The sequence below is a fragment of the Marmota marmota genome, unplaced genomic scaffold (genome assembly GCF_001458135.2).
Source record: "Marmota marmota marmota unplaced genomic scaffold, marMar, whole genome shotgun sequence".
NCBI classification, from domain to species: domain Eukaryota; kingdom Metazoa; phylum Chordata; class Mammalia; order Rodentia; family Sciuridae; genus Marmota; species Marmota marmota.
In genome coordinates this window covers 162,029-186,949 of record NW_026000020.1, presented here as the reverse complement: position 1 = coordinate 186,949, position 24,921 = coordinate 162,029, and positions in this window count along the sequence as shown.

Sequence of the window (24,921 nt, the reverse complement as noted above, 5' to 3'; positions counted from 1 at the left end):
GTTTTGGGCCTAGCTAGAGGTTTCAGACCATATGGGAGAAAACTATAAAACATTCAAGAGATGTGTTTTTTTCCCTGCATTGGCCGTTTCTTATTTCTTCTTCCTAGAAATAGAATTTTAGTCTTTTAGGAAGCAGCTAAATGACTGACTCAGTTAATCCACCTCTGAAACTGTGACCATCTACATTCATCCTACATCCTTTAACTACTGTCCTCCATTTGACATGTATCTATTGAGAGCCAATTGGGGGCCAGACTGGGCTTGAAGCAACTGGATACATCAGATCTTCCTATCAGGGGGCTCACAAGGAAGACAGAACAGCAGTAAACACAAAAATAAATCATGTGGCATATTAGAGGGTGACCAGTGCTAAGGAATAAAGGAAAGGTAGAGCCTGGGAAGGGGGTTGGGGGTGCAGGGTGGGCCAGACAGAAGCAGGTTTGACTCAGGGTGGGCAGAGTGACCCTCTGAGAAGGTGGCAGTGGAGCAGCCTAGGGTCAGCTGGGGAAGAGCTCCCCACTCAGATGTCGGGCCCAGCCAGGCCACACCAGGGTATGGAATAGAGTCAGACATGGGGAACAGGGGCCCACAAAGGCAAGGGGAATGCCTCATGTAAGGAATTACTGGATCTATGCACCTTGCTTTCTTAATTCTGTGTTTTGGGTGCTTTGACATCTTGAGCCTGGCTGAACCTGTAGGGCCTGCTCATTTCAAGAGATAGCAAATATGCCAATGAACCTGTGCAGGGTCCACAGCCTAACCACTTCCTGTACTGGGCTCCCACACTCTGGGCCACCGTCCACCTGCCCTAACTTCCTAAGGGCCAGGACCTTGTGCACTCTAGAAACTCAATGGAAGAAACTAAATTTAAACTGACTTTTGGTCTTTTATTCACTGTGATTTTTAAATAGAAACACTTTTTTGAAGTAAACTATTTCAAGAGGCATGGCATACACCAGGAATCAATCCCAGCTACTCAGTGAGGAGGTGAGGGAGGAGAAACACTAGTTCTAGGCCATCCTGGACAATTTAGTGAGAATCTGTCTCGAGGAAAACAGCCACAAAAACCTGAACTTAGTGGTGTGCACTTGTAATCCAATAAAAAATTGGGAGGCTGAGACAGGAGGATTGCAAGTGCCAGACCAGCCTCAGAAAATTAGGGAGACCTTAGGCAAATTAGTGAGACCCTGTCTAAAACCAAACAAAGCCAGGGGGGTGGGGATATAGTCAAGTGTGTGTTTAGCTTGCATGAGGCTCTGGGTTCAGTCTGCAGTTCTGGAGGAAAAAGTAAATATTTAGTAGTTCCTAGTTAAAAAATAATATTCATTGGGTTAATTGGGTTGCCCTTATTATTAGTTTTTGCTACAATGCATCAAAGGCTGTTAAAAAAGGGCCTGGTAAAAATCTTTGTCAGTAATTATTAGACAAGAAGCTTAAAAAAGGAACAACCAGAACTTCTCTGTCTTAAAACTTCTTCCTTGACTCATTGTTGCCAGTTTGGATCCCTGATGTGGGGGGTCAAGTCCTTCAGATCCAGCCTTGCAGCCTCTTTTTCCTAGCTCCTCCCTGGCTACACCTGCAGTCCAGCACATGTCAGCTGTGCCCACACTTCCTCAGCTCCTGCCTCTGTTGGATGTTCTTCTTTCTCTGGGTTCAGCCCTCTCCCTTATGTTCTTCAGGACCCTGCTCAGCATCATTTCCTCCAGGACTCCCTCACCACTGCCCCTGTCGGGAGAAGGTGCTATTCTTGTGGGCTCCCACGGAACTTGCCCTTTGTCCTCTACCCTAGCCTTTGGAGTCAGCAAAGGTTGTCCTTGGATACATGGGAGTTTTGCCTGTGAAATTCCATTCCGTTCTACTCCTGCTGTCTATACCAACAGAAGCCTCGAGGAGCCCTTGAGCTATAGCTGGTGTGGAGGAGGAGCTATAACCCCTGCTAGTGACTGAGACCAGGGCTTCCCCTGTGTGGAACCCTACAGAAGTCAGACAAAGTCATTGTCAAGAGGATGCTCATTAAACTGGAAACCTCTGTGGTGTCCTGTCCAGGTCTTACTTGGCAGATGCACACATGGTTTGACTTCACAGACCTACCCTGCTGGGGGACCTGAGCAGGGCTTTAGCTTAGACAATGGCCCTCAGAATGGGCAAAGGCCATTGTTCAACCTTTGCTACTCACATTTTCCAGAGAAACATGGGTAAGATGAGATAGAGCAGTAATGATCTGAGGCCAGAGAGAGAATATTCTGACTGTTTCATCGAGGCTATTCTTCTCTGACTTGCAATTTTTCTAGTTAGGAAATGGAATAATTCAGAAAATCCCAAGACCACACCATATCAAGATCCCAGAACACAACATAGATGAAGTGATGGCTTGAAGTAGATGAAGATTTCAGAAAAATTAATGGCAGGTACTTGGATACTTGGCTCACTACTGGTGAGTGTTGAAGCCTGGGAAAGGAGTCAGGGAATTATTCCCCAACTTGGTTACAGAATTGAGGTAGGAATTTGAGAGTAAAGGGAAACAGATTCTTAAAGGAAGTGCCCATAAACTACTGAAATGCAGAAAGCACGCAGGAAGAGTTGTAACTCTTGAGTGACATGCCCTTGGCCCCTGAGTCCTTGTAAAATGAGGGAAATGCACAAGCTCAGGGAAAACTGGCATAAAATTGTGCAGCTCCACCCTGGCTCCACCTCCAGTCTGGCCCCTAACTACCGGTCCTCTATAAATATTGGACCTCCAACCCAAGGAGGGGCTTCTCACTCTTGAGATAGTCCTCATTCTCCCTTGCATGTGAATCTACTTCCTAAATAAACCTCTGTCTATGCCTTTGAGTGGTGTGTGCTGAAATTCTTTTCTGTCACATATGCCAAGAACCCCGCTGGTCCTGAGTAAAATTCACCCCTCTCTCTCTGGAAACTCCTTGGACCCAACTTTGGAGATAAGGCTTCTCTGGTAACAGAATGACTCTCCTAATTGCGGCATATACAGTGAACTAACTCTTTCAAGCAATTATTTTAAATTTTATTTTAGGTGCCAGAGGCAAAAGAATCAAAAGCAGTATACAGAGTACAGGAAACGCCCATGCTTCAGGAGATGAGCACGCAGCATAATATACTCCTGCTTGAAGGAACTCAGCTCACTTGTGAGACACTCTCCTTTCACCTAACTTCTCTCTGGTTTATCTGCCCCAGCCCACCCTTCCTCTCTTCCTTCCCCCTTTCCCTGATCTTAGCTGCTGACTCCCTTCTTCTCCTTAATTTACAAACTTCCAGCAAGCTCCCTGCCAGGAAACATGCATTTTTAACAGTGGGTGTTCTGATCATTATTCAAAACCACAAACTGTGATTCTCTTCAAGAAGTTCAGAGGTTTTTCAAGCTTTAATGTTTTTTTCAAGCTTAAATGTTTTTATATTTTGGTCCTGGGAATTGAACCCAGGGCCTTGTGCATGCAAGGCAAGTGCTTTGCCACTGAACTATACCCCCAGCCCTTTCTACATTTTATTTTTGAGAGAGTTTAGTTAAGATGCTTAGGCTAGCCTCAAACTTGTGATTTTACTATCTTAGCCTCTTAAGAAACTGGGATTAAAGGCATGTGCTCCATGCCTAGCAAACTTAAAATTTTTAACACCTCAGGCAGAGATCAAGTACCTACTATATCCATGAGGAATTGGTTGCAGGAACCCCCTGGGATACCAAAATCTGTGCATGATAATGTCCCTTATATGTAATACCTAGTGTTTGCATTTAACCTATGCACATTCTCCTGTGTTCTTTTTATTATCTCCACATTACGTACAAAACCTAATATAATGTAAGTACTGTGTACATTGTAGTTGTACTATATTGTTTAGGGAAGGAACAATGATAAGAAAAACAATCTGTCCACTACAGATGCAATTTGGTTGAATCAGGATGTAGAACCCATGGCTACGGAAGTCTGACTATTATTATCAGGACTATCTCCAAGAAGCAGGGAGAAATCCAAAGATTCTAATTGTCTACTTTGTGTTTTGGAATGCTCCTCATCTGGCACTCAGATTTCAAGGGAAGAGTTAGGATGGATTCAGGACAAAGATGGTAAAGTGGGGTGAAGGAGGAGGCCCGCTCCTGGTGAATGGCACAGTGGGGTTAACTGCCAGTGCTAATCCCGATGTCCTTCTAATGACACAAGACAGTCATTACTGTATTGAAATAGCAACTTCATTCAAGTTGCTAAGATTTCTTCAACATCTTCATGAGGAGACGAATGGGAAGAGCAATTACCTTTATTATGAATGAAAAATTGGGGTTTTGCCTATGGACTCAGGGTGTGTCCATGACAGAGATGGCACAGACCAGTAGACTCCCACAGCCAGGCCTAGGCATACTCTCAGATTAAACTTCCCCCCACCTCATGACAGCACTCCCTGCCTTCCCTCGGGAGGAACAATGTAGAGATTTATTTATGATAGTAAAGTGGTTTAAGATCCTCAGATGAAGGTGGTACTGAAGAAACATAAGGTACAGTTGGAAGTACGATCTAACATATCCTTAGGAGACTCACCTTAATTTCATTAGTCATTTCAGTGAATCCAGGTGGCCTCACATGTCCCACTAGTGCCTGTGAATTCTCTCGGAAATTCAATAATCTAAATTTAACTAAAGTAACTTCTATGCCCCAAATTATGGCACTCATTAATATTATAGATAGCTCATAACAAGAAATAATTATCGATGTTGTTCTAGGAAATAATATATGATTTCTCATATCTTTTAAGGGAAATGGCCTTAATCAAGTATATACTTTAATATAATTTATTCCTTTGTTTTTATGACTTTATTTTAATAAAGATAATGTTAATTTCCTTTTCAGGAAATACAGAAATAAAAAAAAAATCATTAGGAATCCAGCCATTCAGAGATACTTTTGATGTCATTTAACAGTATATTTTGTCAAGTTTTTTCTTTTTACACTTATATAGATCTTTTAAAATCTAGAGACGAGGTCACATACAAGCCAGAGATAAAGAAACTTGCTTTTAAAAATTTAGCAATAAGTCATAAACTTATTTCTGTTTATGTCAATATATGCAGTTTGACATAAACTCTTTTTGGTTTTCTTTTTTTTGTGGTACTGGGGATAGAATCCATGGCCTTATGCTTCTAAGCAAGCATTCTACCTGTGAGATATATCCCCAGTCCTTTTTATTTTATTTTGAGACAGGGTGTTTCTAAGTTTCCCAGGCTGGCCTTAACCTTGCAATTTTCCTGCCTTAGTCTTTTGAATAGTTGGGGCTACAGGTGACAGCCACCATACCAGGCTCAACATAGATATTTTTAATGACTTCTGATATTTCATTGAATAGATGAACCATGTTAGGTTTGGTTGGTTCCCATTTACTACTAGTATGAACAGTGCCGTGGTGAACATCCAGGCCTGTGTACTTGTCTGGATATTTCTAGAGAACAAATTCCTAACAGTGTAATTATTGGGTCAAATGAGTACATACATTAAATGTTAATCTATATATTATATATCCCATAGATCTTGGGTTCCGCATGTGAAGATTCAAACAACCAAATGTGACTAAAATTTAAAAATTACATCTGAACTGAACATGTATAGATTTTCTTCCTGTCATTCTTCCCTGAACAATATAATAAACAGTTACATAGTGTTTATATGTAGTAGGTATTATAAGTAATCTGGAGATAATTTAAAGTATATATAGGAGAATGTGCATAGGTGATATTCCAGTACTACACCCTTTATATAAGGAACTTGAACAGTCATGGATTTTGGTATTCACAGAGGAATGTCTGTGAATATGTACACACACACACACACACACACACACACACACCTCACAGGGACTTCTAGAACATGTTCAACAAGAAGCTTGTTTTCCCCGCCTGTGCCAGTAGTGATTTTTGACACTTGTAAACATTTTTGCCAAACTGATAGTTACATTGAATATATTTGGTATGCTTACTAACCACCTTTGTTTTTATTTTCTAATCATATCCTTTAGATTTTTCTGTTTTAATTATGGGTGATGAGAACTCTACTTCACAAGAATATTTTCCCTTGATTATGGGTATTTTCCTCCACTTTTAACTATAATTAGGCTTAGAAGGTTCATTTTCACAAGTCAAATAGTCTTCAGTGATGAACTTGTTTTTCTTTTTAAGTTATCATCTTAAAATAATTGTATTTCATCTTGTAATAATTTCTAAAATGCATTTGTTAGAAACACTACAGAGTCTATACCTCTCAGGTAAGTGTCCCTGCTGTGGTAACAAACATTTTGCATAGCTATAGCACAGTACCACAACCAGGAAACTGACATTGGTGCAATTCATTGTCTTTCACCAGTTCTACACACACTCATTTGTGTCTGTGTATATTTAGTTCTTTGCAGTTTTATCACATATGTATATTCATGTGACACCACCACAGTCAGGATGCAGAACAATTCCATGGCAAAGATCTCCTGTGCTCTTCTTTTGTGCTATACATACTTGTATCTGCTTCCTCAGCCATCCTTAACACCTGCAACCATGAATCAGTTCTCTATCTCTATAATTCTGTCATTTCAAAAATGTCATTATAAATGGAATTAAACAGTGTAGGAGCTTTTGAGGCTCGCTTTTAGTCATTCCACATAATGCTTATGAGATCTTCCAGGTTGTATGTACCAATAGCTTGTTCCTTTGTATTGTTAAGTAATATTTCATATTATAGGTATACCAAAGTTTGTTTCATACATTGGAAAACATTTGATTTATTTATAGCTTTTAGTCATTAAAAATAAAGCTGCTGTGGCCTGGTGCAGTGGCACACATCTGTAATCCCAGCGATTAGGGAGGCTGAGGCACAAGGGTCACAAGTTTGAGGCTAGCCTCTGCAATTTAGTGAGAACTTATCTCAAAATAAAAAGGGTTGGGGATATGTTTCAATGGTAAAGTGCCCCTGGGTCCAATCCCCAGTACCAGAAACAAAAATGAGTAAATAAAACTATCATGAACATTTGTGTTTAAATTTGTGTCTGAACATAATGTTTTCATTTTTGGAGAATAATGCCCAAAAGTGCAGTTGTTGGGATATGTGTAAACCCATGTTTAGTTTTAAAGAAATTGTCATACTTTTTTACCAGAGTGACATGCCACTTTGTATTTCATTCAGCAGCGAATGAACCATTGGTCTCTACATCCTCACCAGCATTTTGTATTATTGTAATTTTTAGATTTTAGTCATTTTGATGAGTGTGTAGGGGTATATCATTGAAGTTTTAACTGCAATTTCTCAGTGATTAATGATGTTGATCATCTTTTCATGGCATGTAACTGTATTTCTGTTTGGTGAAGTGTATTCATGTCCTTAAGCATTTGCTGATTTCCTTTCTACTATGATTTTGAGAATTATACGTACATTGTATGACTTGACACACACCATTCCTTTGTTTGGATATGTGGCTTGCAATTATTTTTTTCTTTAGCTTATCTTTTCCTCTTCTTATCAGGGTCTTTCACAGATCAAAACTTTTAATGTTTATAAGGTTTAATTTGTTAACTTTTACTTTTTATGTATTATGTTTTTGGCTCAAGTTTAGGAATGCTTCATCTGGCCCTAATTCCTGAAGATTCTCTCCTATGCTTTTTTCCCCTAAATTTTTAAAAAAATATTTTTTAGTTGTCAATGGATCTTTTATTTATTTATATGAGGTGCTGAGAATCGAACCCACGGCCTCACACTTGCCAGGCAAGCACTCTACCACTGAGCCACAACTCCAGCCCCCGCCCCTCAATGTTTTAAAGTTAGTTATTTTTATATTTAAGTTTGTGGTCCATTTTGAGTTAGTTTAATAGGAGCTGAGAAGTTTAGGTTGAGGATTGTTTAGGTTTCTTACATGCCTGCTTGCTTTAGCAGCAGTTGAAAAGGCTGTTTCTCCTACTGAATTGCATTTCCATTTTTATAAAATATCACATAGGTGTATTTGTGTGATTGTGTTTGTTTTTTCTATTCTCTTCCATGGGTCTGAGTGTCTACCACTCCATGATGGTGACCATTAGGATTGTTTCCAAATTTTGGCTATTTTGAATAAAGCTGTTACAAACATTTCTGTAAATGTTTTTGTGTATGGTGGAGTAAGTTTTCATTTCTCTAGGGTAAATACATAAATGTGGTATTTCTGGGATTATTGTAAATATATACTTAATTTTGTAAGAAGCCACCAAACTGTATTTCAAATTAACTGTATCATCTTGTATTCTCAGTATTCAAGGTATGAATTCTAAATGCTTAGCATCCTTGTTAATTGTTAACATCGTCTATCTTTGAAATTTTAACTATTTTTGTTGGGTAAAATGATATCTTGTGGTTTTAATTTACATTTCCTAATGAGCAAAGAAATGTGCATATTTACCTTTTTTATCTTCTTTGATGAAGTGTTCATGTAGACATTTTGCATTTTGGGGGAAGTTAGTTTTTTCATTACAGAGTTGTAAGTTTCTTTATATAGTCTGGATGCTTTCATTAGATATATCTTTTGTAAATATTTTCTCTGGTCAGTGTACTAATTAGCATTCCTTTCAAAAATAAATAATTAGATTTTTTGATAATAGCTTTATTGAGATAAAATTCACAAACTATACAATTTTACCCAATTAAATTTATATTAAGTTATATATTTTTTTTGATGTCTAGTGTTTCATTTTGTGCATGGTCATGGCTTCTTGTATCTTCTCTATAAAATTTCTGTACAACACAAGACCATAAAAGGTTTCATTCAGATTTTCTTCAGAAATTTTATTGTTTTAGGTCCTCCATTTAGGTCTATGATCTATTTCAAGTTTATTTTTATATATGTGTGAAATAAAGATTGAGGCTCATTTTGTTTCCTTATGGATATCTGATTATTTCAGCATCATTTGTTGAAAAGACTATCTTTTGCCTATTTTATCACCTTAGCACCACTGTCAAAGATGAAATAAGTGTGGGTCCATTTCTGGACTTTCTCATCTGTTTCATTGATCTGTATGTGTCTTCTTATGCCATCTCCACATACTTGACTAATGCAGTTTTCCCGTCTTAACACTGTATAACATAATTCTTCAAACTTTGTTTTTTGAAAGTTGTTTTGGCTATTTTCAGTTTGCATTTCCATGAAAAGTTTAGATTTAAAAAACCTGCTGATAAAGGAAACAATCAAGAAGGTGAACAAAGAGCCTTCAGAATGGGACAAAATCTTTACCACCTGCACCTCAGAGCATTAATATCTAGGATATACAAAGAATTCAAAAAACTTAACACCAACCAACAACCAAACAAAGAAGCAAAAAACATGACAAAAATAGAAAAAAACCAAAAAACCAAATAACCCAATCAATAAATCAGCAAAGGAACTGAGCAGGCACTTCACAGAAGAAGAAATAGAAATGGTGAAAAAATATATGAAAAAAAATGTTCAACATTTCTAGCAATTAGAGAAATACAAATTAAAACTACACTGATATTCCATTTCACTGCAGTCATATTAGTAATTATCAATAATACAACTAATAATAAGTTTTGATGAGAATGTAGGGAAAAAGATTCACTCAAACATTGCTAGTGGGACTGCCAATTGGTTCAACTATTATGGAAAGCATTATGGAGATTCCTTAGAAAACTCGGAATGGAATCACCATTTAACACAGTTACACAGTTATTCCACTCCTTGGTTTTTACCCAGAGGACTTAAAATAAGCATACTACAATGATGCAGCCACATCAATGTTTATAGCAGCTCAATTCACAATATCCATGCTATGGAACCAACCTAGATGCTCTTCAACAGATGAATGGATAAAAAAAAAATGTGGTGTATAAACACAGTGGAATATTACTCAGCCATAAAGACGAATGAAATGATGGCATTTGCCAGTACATGGATGGAACTGGAGAATATCATGCTAAGTGAAATAAGCCAGTCCCCTAAAACCAAAGGCCGAATGTTCTCTCTGATATGTGGATGCTAACCCACAACAAAGGAGGGTAGGGAGTGGAAGAATAGAAGTTTGTTATATTAGAGAGGGAATGAAGGGAAGGGAGGGAGAATGGGACTAGGAAAGACAGTGGAATGAATCTGACATAACTTTCCTTTGCTCATATATGAATACAGGACCAATATGACTTCACATTATGTATATCCACAGGAATGGGATCCTAATGGGAAAGGATTGTACTCCATATATGTATAATATGTCAAAATGCACTCTACTGTCATGTATGTCTAAGAACAATAAATAAAAAATCTTGCTGATGTATTATTGGATTTGTATTAAGTCTACATTACATTAGGGGAGAATGATGCCTTAACAATAATCTTGTGATTCATTAACATAGTAAACCTTTCCATTTATATAACTTTTTAAAATTTGTCTCAGTATTTTGTGGTTTTCAATGTATGAGAGTTGCATTTCTTTCACATGACTTATCACTAAGCTTTTAATATTTGTCTGTTAACCTAAAAAGTATTTTTTTCCCAAATTTAAACTTCCAAGTGTTTTTTGTTAGTGTACAGAAAATTGATTTTTTTTCATAATGACCTTTGTGTCTTGTGACCTTGCTAAGTTCAGCAGTTAGGGTAGTGTTTCTTGTGAATTCTTTGGAATGTTTTACATGGCCGGTCATGCCATTTGAAAATAAGGGCATTTACTTCTTCCTTTCTGGTCTGTTTAAATTTCATTTCTCTTCTTTGCATTATTATATTAGATAGGACTTCCAGTATAATGTTAATTAGAAGAGGTGGTACCAGACATCCTTGCTTTAGTCCTTACATTAGAGAGAAAACATACACTCTTAAATATGATGTTAACTCTTAAAAATGTTTTTATTAGTCCATTATGAACCCCACATAATAGTGGGGTTCATTTTGACCTAAAATAGGATATTAACTTTAAGTTTTGTATGCATATCCTTTAGCTGATTTAAGAAATTCCCTTCCAATTGCTGATTTGCTGAATTTCATTCATGAATGATATTTCCCCCTCAATTTTCTTTAACTGACAACGTCTTTTTTAGTTTATTAATATGGTAAATTTCATTAGTTGATTTTTGAGTGTTTTCCCAACCTTGAATTTCTGGCACAAACCTCACTTAGTCATGATACTTGTATAAGGTCATGCACTGGTGACCAAAAGGAGGCAGATTAAAAGGCTGCTGAATGAGGCTTTATTGAAATTCACTTCCCAGTGAGACCCACCAGTCCAACAGAGCCAGTCTGGTGAATCGCCCAGCTGGATTGGAATTTTTATAGGGCTTGGGACAGGAAAGGGAGGTTTTTAGAGTCCCTTGTCCTACCGGGGTTGGTGCGGGAGCTTGCTGAGATCCAGGATTGGTCAGGCTGATTGACAGGTGGTTCTGTGGGTGCCTGATTGGTGGCTCTTTTGCCCGTGCGGGTTGCCTAAGGGTGCTTTGTTCCCTCAGCTACCTCAAACTGACCTCACAACTTGAATTGCTGGATTTGCTTTGCCAGTATTTTATCAAGTATTTTTTACATTATTTTATAAGTATTTGTACATATTATATTTATGAGGTTATTGGTCTGCAGTTTTCTTTGGTTTTATTTATGTCTTTTAAATTTACCTTTTATTCTACTCATAAGTTTCCTTTAGATACTGAATATATTTGCAATATATATAGTAGTTATTTTAAGGATTGCTGTCAATTCTGGGTCTGCTCGTATTAATTGGGACACTCCCCCGCTCAGTTATTAGTTAGTTATAAGTTTTAACTTCTTTGAATTATTGGTGATTTCTTTTATTGGATGCTATGTTCATGAATTTTACATTCTTGGATGCTGGATTTTGTAAAGCAGTGAAGTTTTTTGAAGATGCTTTGTAGGCTGGTTGCATTGTCTTATTTGGGTTACTTTATTATCCCAGGGCTACTTTATTCCCACTTTTAAGGCGTGGCTTTTTGGTGTCTTCTGTATTAGGAAGTCACTCCCTCTGCCTGTTTGAGATTGCCAGTTATTCTGCCTATTATTTTTTGATGGTTCTTTCTTAGGACTTGCATAATTTCCTTCTATACATTTATTAGTCAGTTCTCAGAGAAACAGTCGACTCAGGGGGTTGCCTCTGCAGATTTCTGAAGCACTCTTTCTTTGTATCTACTTTCCCTTTTGGACTCTGCCCTGGACCTTCTAGCTAGATTGGCCTCCTTGAAATGTACTGTTTATCTTTCAATTTAGTGAGACCTCCCAGATGTTCTTAGGTTCCTCTTTACTGCACTGTAGCCTGGATATTGCCTCTGAGAAGTAGTTGTAAGGCTTATATAGTTCATTTCCCTTCTCTCAGGGATTGCTGACCTGCACTGCTCCTTACTCCATCTCTGAAAAGACCCATTCACTTTTTTCCAGTTTTTATGGCAGGAAGATAATTCCCCTAGTAGTTTATCTTCTATAGATGGAGGCTAAGGTAAAGACCTGGTAAGCAGGACAAACAAGAAAATCCTCAATAGGGAGAAGGCACAATTAGAGGGCAGAGGTTTGGTGACTTCTTTCCTTTAAGGACATGGCAAAGGAATAATCAGAAGGTAAAGTCAGAGGAAAGCTTGGAGTCTAGGGAAAACGAGAGCAAAAGAGAATTAGTGAATAACAGAGATTTCAAAAAAAAAAAAAAAAAAGAAGGGAATAGGTTCTCCTTCCCAGTTTTTGGTGGTTGATGGAGAGCAGTAAATCCAAGGGTAGATGCATGTTTTTAGAAGACGCAGGATTGCCCCTTGGACTTTATAGGAAAAGAAACTAAGGGCAAGGAGATCAGTCACTGCGACAGACTCAGAATACAATAGAATGTCTTGTAGAATGTCACCCCAGATCAGCTCCAGCAGTGGAGTCTGGTTCATCCCACGAACCACTGCCCTCTGGGTTCTTCAGGAAGTGAGAACCCGGGGCCAGTGTTCCTGAGATGGGTTCTCTGCAGAGCACAGGGGGTGGACTGGGCTGTGTGGTCATGAGTGTGCCCCTTGCAGACCTCACCTGAGGGTGCAGGAGGTGAAGGCAATAGAGTTCTCCAGTCTGTGCTGAGGCCACCAGGGCTGCTCCCTGCCAAGGACTGGGCAGGCCCACTTGGGAGACCCAGGGCTTTGCCAGCTGAGAGCCTCCTAATCAGCCCTCGAGAACACTCACAGCCAACCTTCCCTCTGCCTTGCCTTTACTGTGGCCCCAGGAGCTCCACATGCAACTGGAGGCAGTTTCTTCACACAAGGCAAATTGAAAACAAACAACAAACAACAACAGCAAACCTCTTGTGGTGACTTTGACTTTGTTTTCTCAAGACAAACATTTGGAAACTGAACTTTTACTTGAATTGACCAAAAATGTATAGCTTTTTTTCCTTTTAGGAATAATCTACGCAGTCCCTGAGTATCTGTGACTCTTTAGTCTCATTTGTGACTAAAACTATAACTGCTAAACAGCATACCTTTAAACAGTTGTCTATGGAGGTAAAATAAACCCTCACCTAAATAGTTTGATAAAGGTATGGCTCCATGAGCTGATGGGCCCGTAATCCACTGGCATCAAGAGCAAAGGCATTGTGTAACATGCTGGAGAGTGCCCCTGACAGCTTACTGTACAAACAGGATCTGGGCACCACCTAGCCTCTTGCCCACACCCCACCAAAAGACAACAAGCTGCAAAACACACGGTAGGATGAGCCCTTAACTTACACTGAGGGAATTTATTTTGGAATATTCTTTTCTTGTTCTGACCTTAGCTTTTCTTGATCAGTTAACTTAGCCAACCTTGTAATAGCTTCAATCAGTCATAAGTTGGAGGGTTTAGATCGTGTGGTAGTTTCAGTAACTGCTGGGCTGAGAGGTTCATGACTAGTTCACTTCCTGAGATATTGCCTTCTCTTAGACACATTCTTTGGGTTCTGAATTAGTCATTTATTACAACTATGTCACATACGTATTGGCTTTTCCTGTTCTATGCAGTGTGACAACAGAGGTGTGGCAGACTAGGGAGTGACCTGTTCTTTCAAAAGACCTTTGCTTCTATATGAGTATGTCTCACTGAATTCCCACCCACACCCCAAATCGTAACCTCAGAATAGCATGCGAATAATTGTATCACAAAAATAGCAAACAACATCTACTGGATGTGGGGGTGGAGGTAGGAATGGAATATTCTAAAATATTTGTCATTCTGAAAAGAAGGCTTTGGGGGAGTGCTATAGTTTGAATATATGTCCCTCAAAGGCCCATGTGTTAATGGCTTGGTCCTCCCAGCTTGTAGTGCTATTGGGAGGTGGTGGAATCTTTACAGGAGGGACCTACTGGAAGGAAGTTAGGTCTTTGGAAGTGTGTCCTTGAAAGGGATATCCTGACTCCACCTCTTTCTGTCTCTCTTTTTGTTTCCTGGCCACCATGAGGCGAGCAGCTTCATGTATAATGAATGTTCTGCCTGGACACAGGTTCCAAAACAATGGAACCAAGATCTGGGACTAAAACCTCTAAAACCATGAACCCAAATATGTATTTCCTCCTTACAAGTGGTTTATCTCAGGCATTTTGTCACAGTGATGGAAAGCTGACTAAGGTAGGGAATGTGGATGATGTGAACCTAAACAAAAAATAATGACTTGAGAGCTAAAAGAGCAGGAAAAATACCTACATATCAACCAAACAACATTAACTCTAAGACCCAGTTGTTTAAAAGAGTAGGCCACAGAGGAAGCTGCTGAGCTCCTAGACATTCACCAAATACTGAGATAAGCCTACTAGCATTGGTGATTGCTGAGGTTGGAATTGTTAGCATTTTACATTTTATTCTGCCACTGAGTTATAGTGTTAAAACTCTGATAATATTACACTATGTCTTTTGAGCCATGTTTCTTACTTGACATGACATGTTCACATTCACTGTGATGCCAAATAAATATTACAAAGTCATGAACTTTTCATTTTCTACATTTCAATTGTTCTTCACCTTGTAGTTTGTTACAGTATTTTTTTTCAGTTGAGTTCTTCTCTATTATTTTTTTCCTTCCTTTTGTAATATACACATTATAATAATATCCTTACAATGCTACCTTGCAAATGTTCTCACCCTAGTGAAAAACAGGTGTTCCAATTAACTATTGAGTCCATACCACATGAATCAGCTCTTTTGGCTATAAACTGATAGCCACTCTGAGTAGCAAGAAAAATTTCTAACACTGAATATACTTAAAGGAAACATTTTTGCTAGGAAATCTATATACAAGGGCTGCCAATTTCTTCTCCACCATTTTCCTTCACTGTGCCCATCTCTCTTGATCAGGGACCCTTTCTTGAGGGTGGTGTGTCAGATGAACTGACCTCTCTCACCTGAGTTTATTGTCCCAAGGGTGGAAGATGATCTGTCAGGCTAGCTAGATGACCTCTCCCACACCTTTGAAAGTGGCTTAGGAATCCTAGATATCCTAGTGAACCTTGAGTTAAGCAGCTAGACAGTAATGCTTGTTCCTCATGCTTTCCACAAATGAAAACTGTCCTTCTGAGAGTTGAGAATAAAGCAGGCATATATAAAGAGCATCCAAAAGAAAATACAGGGCTGGGGATGTGGCTCAAGCGGTAGCGCGCTCGCCTGGCTATGCGTGCGGCCCGGGTTCGATCCTCAGCACCACATACAAACAAAGATGTTGTGTCCACCGAAAACTAAAAAATAAAATTCTCTCTCTCTCTCTCTCTCTCTCTCTCTCTCTCGCTTTGAAAATACAAGGACTAGGGGTATAGTTCAGTGACAATGTGTTAGGCTCTGGGTTCCATACACACACACACACACACACACACACACAAATACACACTAAGAGAAATAGCAAATAGCAACAACGTAGTCAATATCATATAGGATGCTCAAAGTTTCCTAGGTATTATAAAAATAAATTTTTTCCCAATCAGATTGGCAAATTAAAAACAACGTGGAATCTATGCAGTGAGGGTGAGTGATAGGTAGAAAGAAGAATAGTCAGATTAGAGAAGGCAGGGATCTGCTCGGCTTTCTTGTGGCCCCCTGGCTGGCTGCGGAAATTTGCTTTTGCTTAGCTCCATGTACACAGGTTCTTGAGGGTGTGGTTTCTGTGGTGCCAGCTCAGATTTCAAAGGAACAACTGCTGCTGCTAACAACCATGTTCTCCAAAGTTCAGCCCCCATTAGGGCACTTTGGCCTCAGCCAGAATGCTCCTACATATCTGAAGGGTGGTTTTTTCGAGCCACTTCTTTGCCTGCCCCTCTGTGGCCTTAGGGAGAGCCACTCTGGTCCATCCCAGCTATTACACCCACATTTTGGGGGCAGCAGTTAATGTCTTGGTCCCCAAGGGGGTCTTGGACTCTTATCTAGATATGAGTAAAATGGAACACCCAGGGACTTCTTCACAGACAGAGATGAGGAGACTGGGAGACTCTTTACCACCTTCCTCTGCTGTACGGGGCCTAATGCCCTCTTACATTCTTGAGCCTGTGATGGGTGGTGATGCCTTTTACATTCTTGAGCCTGTGATGCCCTCATAACATCTTGCCTATTTTCCTGTTGCAGAATTCTTGGCTTCTTTTTAATGGCATTAATCTCTTCAGTGACCACACCTTCCTCGGTCCCAACTTTAAACAAGCTTTTTTTTTTTTTTTTTCTGGCCATCCTGCAAGGTTTAAAAATATTTCATCTCTGCTTTTTGCTCCCAATTCTTACTTCAAATCTGGCTAAAAGCCACCAGCAATACTCATGAAACAGTGTGGATTCTGTGCTACCTTGAAATTTCTTCTGCCAGATTAATTAGTTCATCATCTTTAAATTCAGCCTCACACAAAGTTTCAGGGTATGGAAAAATGTGGATAAGTTATTTCACAGAATGTAACATGAATGGCCTCTCCTCCAATTCTTAACAGAGTCCGCATTCCCACCTGAAACCTCATGAGCAGAGTCTTTACTCTCCCTATTCCTATCAGCATTCTGGTCTTCTGAGGTTACAGCTGAATCCTCCATTAAGCTCTGATTACAATATATTAGGGCTTCTCTGGCATGCATCTCCAAACCTTTCCAAAGTCCTCTCACAAACTAGTTCCAAAGGCTTCTGAACCACGTGTCATAGTCACAGCAATGACCCTTCTTCTGGGTACCAATTTTCTGTTAGTCTTTTGTTACTGTGACAAAATACCTAAGAAAATTGACTGAAAGGAGGAAAGAGGTATTTTGGCTCATGGTTTTAGACCAGTCATCTGGCTCCATTGCTCCTGGGGGGTAGTGATGAAGCAGAACATCATGGTGGGAAGTAAGGGGTGGAACAAAGTGGGCCACCTCATGGTGGACAGAAAAGAGAGAGGAGAGAAGAGACGAGAAGAGAGAGGGAGAGGCAGGGAGAGAAGGAAGGAGAGGGAGGGAGAAAGGAAGGAAGGAAAGAAAGAAGGGGGCCAGAGACAAGATATAATCTCCAAGGGCAAACCCCAGAAACCCATTCCCTTCAATTAGGTCCCACCTCATACAGAGCTTCCAGCTGGGGACCAAGTGTTCAATATATTAGCCTTTGGGGACATTTTTAGATCCAAACCATAACAATTACTTTTAGGATAAAATAAATTTTCACCTTTTAGAGAATAAAGTTCATGTACAAAGAGAAGCAGAGCCAGAACATAATGGGACTCTAGAGAGAGGGAGGTGACTGTGACCGTGACGGTTCCAGCTGGGCTGCATCCACTGAAGTGCTCCAGGGAACATTCTTAGATGCAAGCAAAAGACACTGTGGCCCACTGAAGTAGAAAAGGGATTTTTCCACAAGAATATTCTCAGAGTCAGGTTTGGGAAAAGGGCAGGAAAGCTCAAAACGGAAGCAGTTGGAACTTCAGCAGAAGCTATGCCACACAGTGCTGGGTTTGTGGGGTCCTGGTGATGCCGGAATCAGGCAGTCAGTATAGATGGGTAAATCGAGTCAGGTTGGATCAAGGAGGCCAATTTGAGTGAGTCTGGAAAGTTGGAGATTGCCCCCAGTGACTGAAATGCTGTCAGAGCCCTTCCTCCACCCTATCAGGATAACCTGCCCAGGCTCCAACTGGTTGCTAAGGTAACCTGTCCCAGGAATTGCCCCTCCCTACACTGAGTTGTCAGAGTTGTTAACTAACGTGTCCTGGGCTGCTCAATCCTGCCCTTCCCCCTTCAGCCCACCTGTTCCCCACCTTTTGGCCATGACCACTGAGCATTTCCTGGGCCTAGTCACGGACACTGCTCAGCTGGAAGGAGAAAGATAAAACAAAGAGAGCAGGAGAACAAAAGAAGCCTAAGACATATAAAAAGGCAGGCTGAACAGTTTGCTTCTAGGGATACCAGGATACCAGCTCTGGCCCCCTTCTCCCTCCTGGGAGAAGTGTATGTTACCCTTTTTTAAAATAAACCTCCCTTTATGTGCTTGCCTAGGTGGGCTTCAACATGTGAGGGAGCAGAACTTGTCACAGGTAACTGGGTGGCCCCTCGCAGCAGCTGCTTCCACTCCTGAAACCCGGATGTTGCTGCATTCCCACAGTGACCAAAGACTTCTGCCACCCCTGCTCTTTCAACATGTCTCTTGATTCAAAACTTGGCGTCTGAAGAAACTTCATAGCTGCTTGTTCTTTGGTGACCAAGAAAGTTGGGAGTATCTGATGATATATAATATAAATATATATTATATGACATATAAAATATATATGCATTTTAGCTCCCATAGAGGTCTGATTCTCTACACAATGACAACAACAACAGAAGCGGTTCAGAAGTTAGCCAGCCAAAACCCAAGCAAACCCCTTAACAGATATCTGTGATAAGGTTTCTGTTATGAAAATCAAACAATCCTTGTCTGCAGTAGAAGTATGAAATTGGTAGTTTTAAAAGGGTAATTGTTGAGAAATGAATCTTAAGAAAAACGTCCTCCTACTTACAATGGGAAGCCTTTGTTGTGTGGCTTGCCAACAGAATGAGTCATCTCCATGGGAACTGTGACAGTTCTAGAGGAGGCAGACCTCCTCCAGGCCCTGTGGCAGGTAGCAGGCACAGGGCCAAGGCAGGGGTGAGAGGGGTGTTCCAGAGCCATGACTGGGCTGGCTTTACTCAGGGGAGGAAAGAGAATGACAGAACCAGGGAAATCAGGGAAGGAATTTAAGAGAGCGCGGTCCAAGAGGGCGAGAGGGGAAGAGCTGAATGAGGTGGGAGATGAGGATAAGGAAGGGCTTTGTGAGCCCTTCAGGCAGAGCCTCTTTTAGTTCTGTGGCAGCTCCAAGGAACCAAGAAGGGTGAAGCCCTACGTATATCTCCCAGTGCCCCTCACCATTCAAGTTGGATTCAGGAGCCTCCCCAAATTTCATCACCCCGTTCAAGTCAAAGGGAACCTTCTGCGGATTAATCCCAGTCATCAGGGGCATTTCCCACCTATTTCAGGCCATTGCTTCTAACTGGTGTCCTTGCCTCCAGCCTTCTACTTCCTTGTTGCTTGTCTTCCATCAGATTCCAGCTCACGGCTGATTCCGCAATCCCATGTTTCCAGACCCCCAACTCCCCCAATAATTACTTGCTTCTTGACTAGCTCTGGGGCTTGTCAACATGGGTTCAAATGAGGTATATGCCACACTAATTTCTCTCCCCTCACTAAGCCCACTTTATCCAGCCTGGCACTAGGATCATGTGATAGAGTGGGGTGGGGAGGTACATATCTGCAGCTATGCTCAATTTAAGTAGCAAGTTCCAGGAGCACTGAGTGGAGTAACCTCACCCCAATGGAGCCAGGGTAGTGTTCAGGGAAGGCCTCCTGAAGGATAGTCCTGACTTGAGCATTGAAGAATAAATCTCAAGATGGACCTGGAATTGATTACAGATTGACTGTGACTGAGGAGAGACAGGAAACTATAGGGAATGCTCCTGGGTTTGTCACCCTACCTTATAGACTAGGCAAGGAAGGAACTCACCAACCCCTGCTTTTTGGGCCTGTGCTTTTGAGCCACCCCCCCCCCCCCCCCCGCCGTGTTCCTCCCTCTGTGACAGATGCAATCATAGTATGAATGCTTGCTGGGATAATTCACAACTTATAACTCCTTGCAGGACATGGGTATTTTCCTAACTGATAACATGCTTTGGAGGCCTTTCATCAAGTTAAATTCGTATTTGAAAGCCATTAGAGATTGTTGCACAATTGCTTACAGAAAGAACCCAACTGGTTCTTTTTCTTTTTGTCAACTGGTTCTTGTCTTCTGTCTTCCATGACTCAAGTCTGTGTCCATATAGATTTGACATGGCACCATTCCTTCCCGTCTACATCCTAAATACATCCAAAATGATGCAATGATCTAAATGCCCACAGGAGGTGTATGGACTGCAAAACACTGACATAATTCTGCTTGGTGTGTTGCTGTAGCTCCCCAAGTCTTCTGGCTGTCTTCCATCCCCTCTTCATCCTCCCATGACCTACACATTGAAGAGAGAAGGTGAACCAGCAGGAGATGGCTTTGGCCTTACGCCAGCATCCACCTCTTTGACCATCTGTGCAGGTTGCTCAGTGTTTATGCCCTCTGCATGGAAGTATTTTCAGAATAGCTCCCTGCCCATTGCAACACTCTTTTCCTAAAGTTATTTTAGTCTCATACTTTTGTATGTGTACTACGACCCCTTTAAAGTGTTGAATGAGTATCAGATATAAATGAAGCAATGGAGAAGCTCTCAGGAAGCCTCTCCTGAGTGCCAATGCAGAACTCAGGGATGATGTGGCCTACAAAAAGTGGCACAAGACCATCTGCTGTGGTCAGCTTGGCAGTGGGTAAGGATGCGCCTCTGGTACCAGACACCTGGTAGTGTGTATATTGTCTTGTAGTATGAGAATGCTGGTCTGGGTTTACAAATACCAGCCTACTATCAGATCTGACAGACTTTTCTTTGTGATACCAAAGCAAAAACTGTGTGTCCCCACTCCTTGGAGTGGCTATACACCCCTTTTACCTGGGACATGCTCAGTTTATACCTGTCTGCCTGGCTCAATTATTAATAGCATCCCTTTCAGCATAAAAAAAAAATACAGGTAAGATGAAACTTTTATGGTCACCTTGTTATTCCTCACTACAAAAGAAGGAGGAGAACCGGCCTCTTTGGGTCTAGAGGGAGGCAATTGTTGCTGACAAGGTTTTGCCCTTTTGAGAAAGAAGTGATTGAAAAGCCTGGTTTGACATTGACCTTGGAGCCTGAGCATGTCTGCATGAGTCTGTCTCACCTCCTTCAGGATTATAGCTGCGGGGATGGTGGTGGTGGGGTAAGTTGTGATGACCCACAGCCACTGTATACAACTTCCAAAGAGTAGAAACCAGGAAAACAGCCAATCTCCTGCCCTGACCTCTTATAAAAGGCCCTGAAAGCCATCAGCAAATGAAATTCAAACGTGCTGTGTATTTTTAACTTCTTTTTATTGTCTGGGGGCAAAAAAAAGTGTTTATAGTAATAAGTAAAAACAAAAAGAAAATAAATTATAATTACCTATGATTACATTCTACAGATAACTGGCCTGGAATCTTCCAAAAGAGTCGCTGCCATAGGGGAGAAATTATTTCTAGATTAACAAAGATTAAAGATTACATAGCAACTGAATGCAAAGTCTAAACCCTAACTGAATCATGGATAGGAACAGAAAAAAATGTAGAAAAGCCAATTAGGGAGAATATTTAGGCAATTTGAAAATGAATTAACTGATGTTATGAGGTTATTATTCATTTTCTTAGATGTGATATTGCAACAGAAAAAGTCAGTATACACACACACACACACACCCAAACAAAATAGAAAAAAATTTTAACTAGTGATGAATCAGATTAAAGTCTACAATCATTACAATTTATTATATTAATTCATTTCATATTTAAAATTTTCAAAATAAAAAGTTGGAGCTAAAGTCATCATGATCATTCCCTAAAAGGCATTCACCATATTTGTACCATTTTCTGAGTTAGTGGATTCACTCTGATAAATAATTTATTATGGACCACTTTACCATTGTTCTTAACCAAGTGTTACTATTATATGTTCAAATATTCTATTCATATCATATATAAATATTGCTTATTTAACAATATAAACAGGCATTGTTTATGCTTACCATGAGGGGAACAGGAGACTCTCCCAGTGGGGGGATAAAAACCTTTTTTACCCTCTGAAATAACAAGAAGTTAAAAATACCTAGCATATTTGAATTTCATTTGCTGATGGCTTTCAGGGCCTTTTATAAGTGGTCAGGGCAGGAGATTGGCTGTTGTCCTGGTTTCTACTCTTTGGAAACTGTAGAGACAGTGGCCAGGGGACATCACAACCTCCCTCCCCTGCCCCCACCAAGCTAGGACCTTGCAGGAGTCGAGACAGACTCATGCAGACATGCTCAGGGCCCCAGGGGAATTGCCCTTTTTGCCATCCAGTTCCTTGCTCTGCCCTTATCTAGTCACATGACAACTGACTGAGATTTTTGTCACCCGTGGTGGGAGGCACTGCTTTCTGTGTATGTGGATCCTGTCCCATCAGAGACTCACTTAGCCCCTTTTACTATTTGCCTTTTACACAGGCAAACACTAGGCCCCTCAGAACATTGACAGGTAGGCATCCTTCTCCTGGCAGAGCTGTGGAGCTGACTTGGCCAGCAGTTATCTCCAGAATCCCAGCATTGAATTTCATATTCACCTGGAGGGACCCACCAGAGGCTTGGGTTCTCTGTTTTTTATTCTTATAAACTTTGGGGCTATAAATGGAGTAAAACTAGTGCACTGGCCAGCTGCAACATTGAACCCAAACAGACTTGCCTGAAGGAAATAAGCTAACTGTTCAGTGACCTTAGAAACACAAATCAAGCTTTTATTGAAGTTTCCCAGAGAGAATATCAGTGTATGACACACAGGAAGAAGCCCCTTCACCCCATATCTTGCCTGACATAGCTGCTGCCTCTGATCCAAGAATCCCAAAATTCTTCCTTAAATTGCTTTGGGATGGTTTCTCCCTCTTCCCCACCCCCTTTAATTTTTTTTTTTTTAGTTATACATGGGTACAATATCTTATTTTGTTTATTTTATGTGGTGTTAAGGATCAAACCCAGCGACTTACATGTGGGAGGCATGCCGCAGTCTGGCTGGGCACAAAATAACCGAGCCACCACAAAAGCCTTGTAGATTCAAACAGCAACTCTTTAATCCCGAACTCTCACCCGCACTCTACACGCACGTTCTGGGAAAATATACTCCCTTCACTGGGCTCTGAGTACCAATTCTCTCAGAACCCCGCAGAGAACTCAACAGGAACTCAAGGAGCGGGCGCCTGAGGCAGCAGGATACGCCCTATTCCCAGCAGGATCCACCCTAAACCTGGAGCCACCCTAATCCAGCAGGATCCACCCTAAACCTGGAGCCACCCTAATCCAGTAGGATCCACCCTAAACCTGGAGCCACCCTAATCCCTGAGCAGGGTCACCTTAACCAAAAATGCCATGTCATTCCTACTTGGCTATGGCTCTCAGCCGGAGGCAAGTGCTCTGCCACTGAACCACAACCTCAGCCCCTTCCCTCTTCTCACAAACTTGAATCCTCCACCACTTTTAGAGCTGACTTCCTTTCTCAGCAAGTGGCTTCCTGCTCTTTCTCACTAAAACTGGCCTCTACTGAGGTCTTCAATGTCCTTCTGTGCCTTCCACATGGACCCTCAAGGCCACAGAGGTCTCAGAACCATGCAGGAAGACAAAGCATCCTGACCAAAGGAGGTTTCAATACTTCATATTAATGTTTATTATATCAAAGCTTTCCCTTGTACAGATGGAGCTCCTTCAATCTGAATATCCAGCATTTGAAATGCTCCAAAATCTCAAACTTATGGAATGATTACATGCTACTTGTTTTAGTTTGCTTTTTCAGTGCTGTGACTAAAGGATTTGACCAGAAAAACTATAGAAGAGGAAGAATTTATTTGAGGGCTCACGGTTTCAGAAGTCTTTGTCTATAGAAGGCCGGCTCCATTCCTCAAGGCTTGAGGTGAGGATAAACATGATGGTGGGAGAGGTGGCAGAGGGAAGCAGCTCACATCACAGTGATCAGAAAGCAGAGAGGGAGAGAATCCACTCTCCTTATAGAAATATATATCCAAAGGCACACCCCTATTCTCCCCTCCCTCAGCTACACTGTACCACTTCAGTTACCACTCAGCTAATCCCCATCAGAAGAATAATTCACTGACTGAGTTAAGACTCTCACAACCCTGTCCTTTTTCCTCTGAACTGTCTTGCATGGTATCACACATGAGCTTTTGGGGGTCACCTCACATCCAAACCATAACACTACTAAAAGTGGAAAATTCCAAGCTATGAAACTTTGTTTCATTCTCAAAGCCATTAAAATAGTGTTTAAAATTACCTTCAGTTTATGTATATAAGATATATGTGAAACAAATAAGTTTTGTGTCCAGATTCGGGTTTCATCCCCAAGGGATCTCATTATATGTATGAAAATATGTCCAAATTAGAAAATATCTCAAATCTGAAACACTTCTGGTCCCAGGCACTTTGAATAATAATCTATGCAAACCTTCTTGTTTCTTCATTTGATTAGATCTCACTTGTGCTAAGCCTTTCTCCACTGAGGCTTACCTTTTGTGATTTGGAGAAAGATATCAAACCCAGGATGAGAAGAGCTCTACCATGTTGATATGATAGAGTTTTGCCTTCCTTTCACTTTTACATCATGCCTACAGAAAAGTGTCACATTTTTATTGAAATCAAGATTGCATACCTATGTACATACATGCATACTGAAGTCCCGCCCACGACCCGTGCAGGCAGTGGAAGTGAAGGTTCCTCTTGATGGATTGGGTTGGCTGCAGAAGAAAGAGAAAATGGTGGGAAAAAAAAAAAAAAAAAGGAAACAACACAGGACACAGTAAGTAATTTTAAAA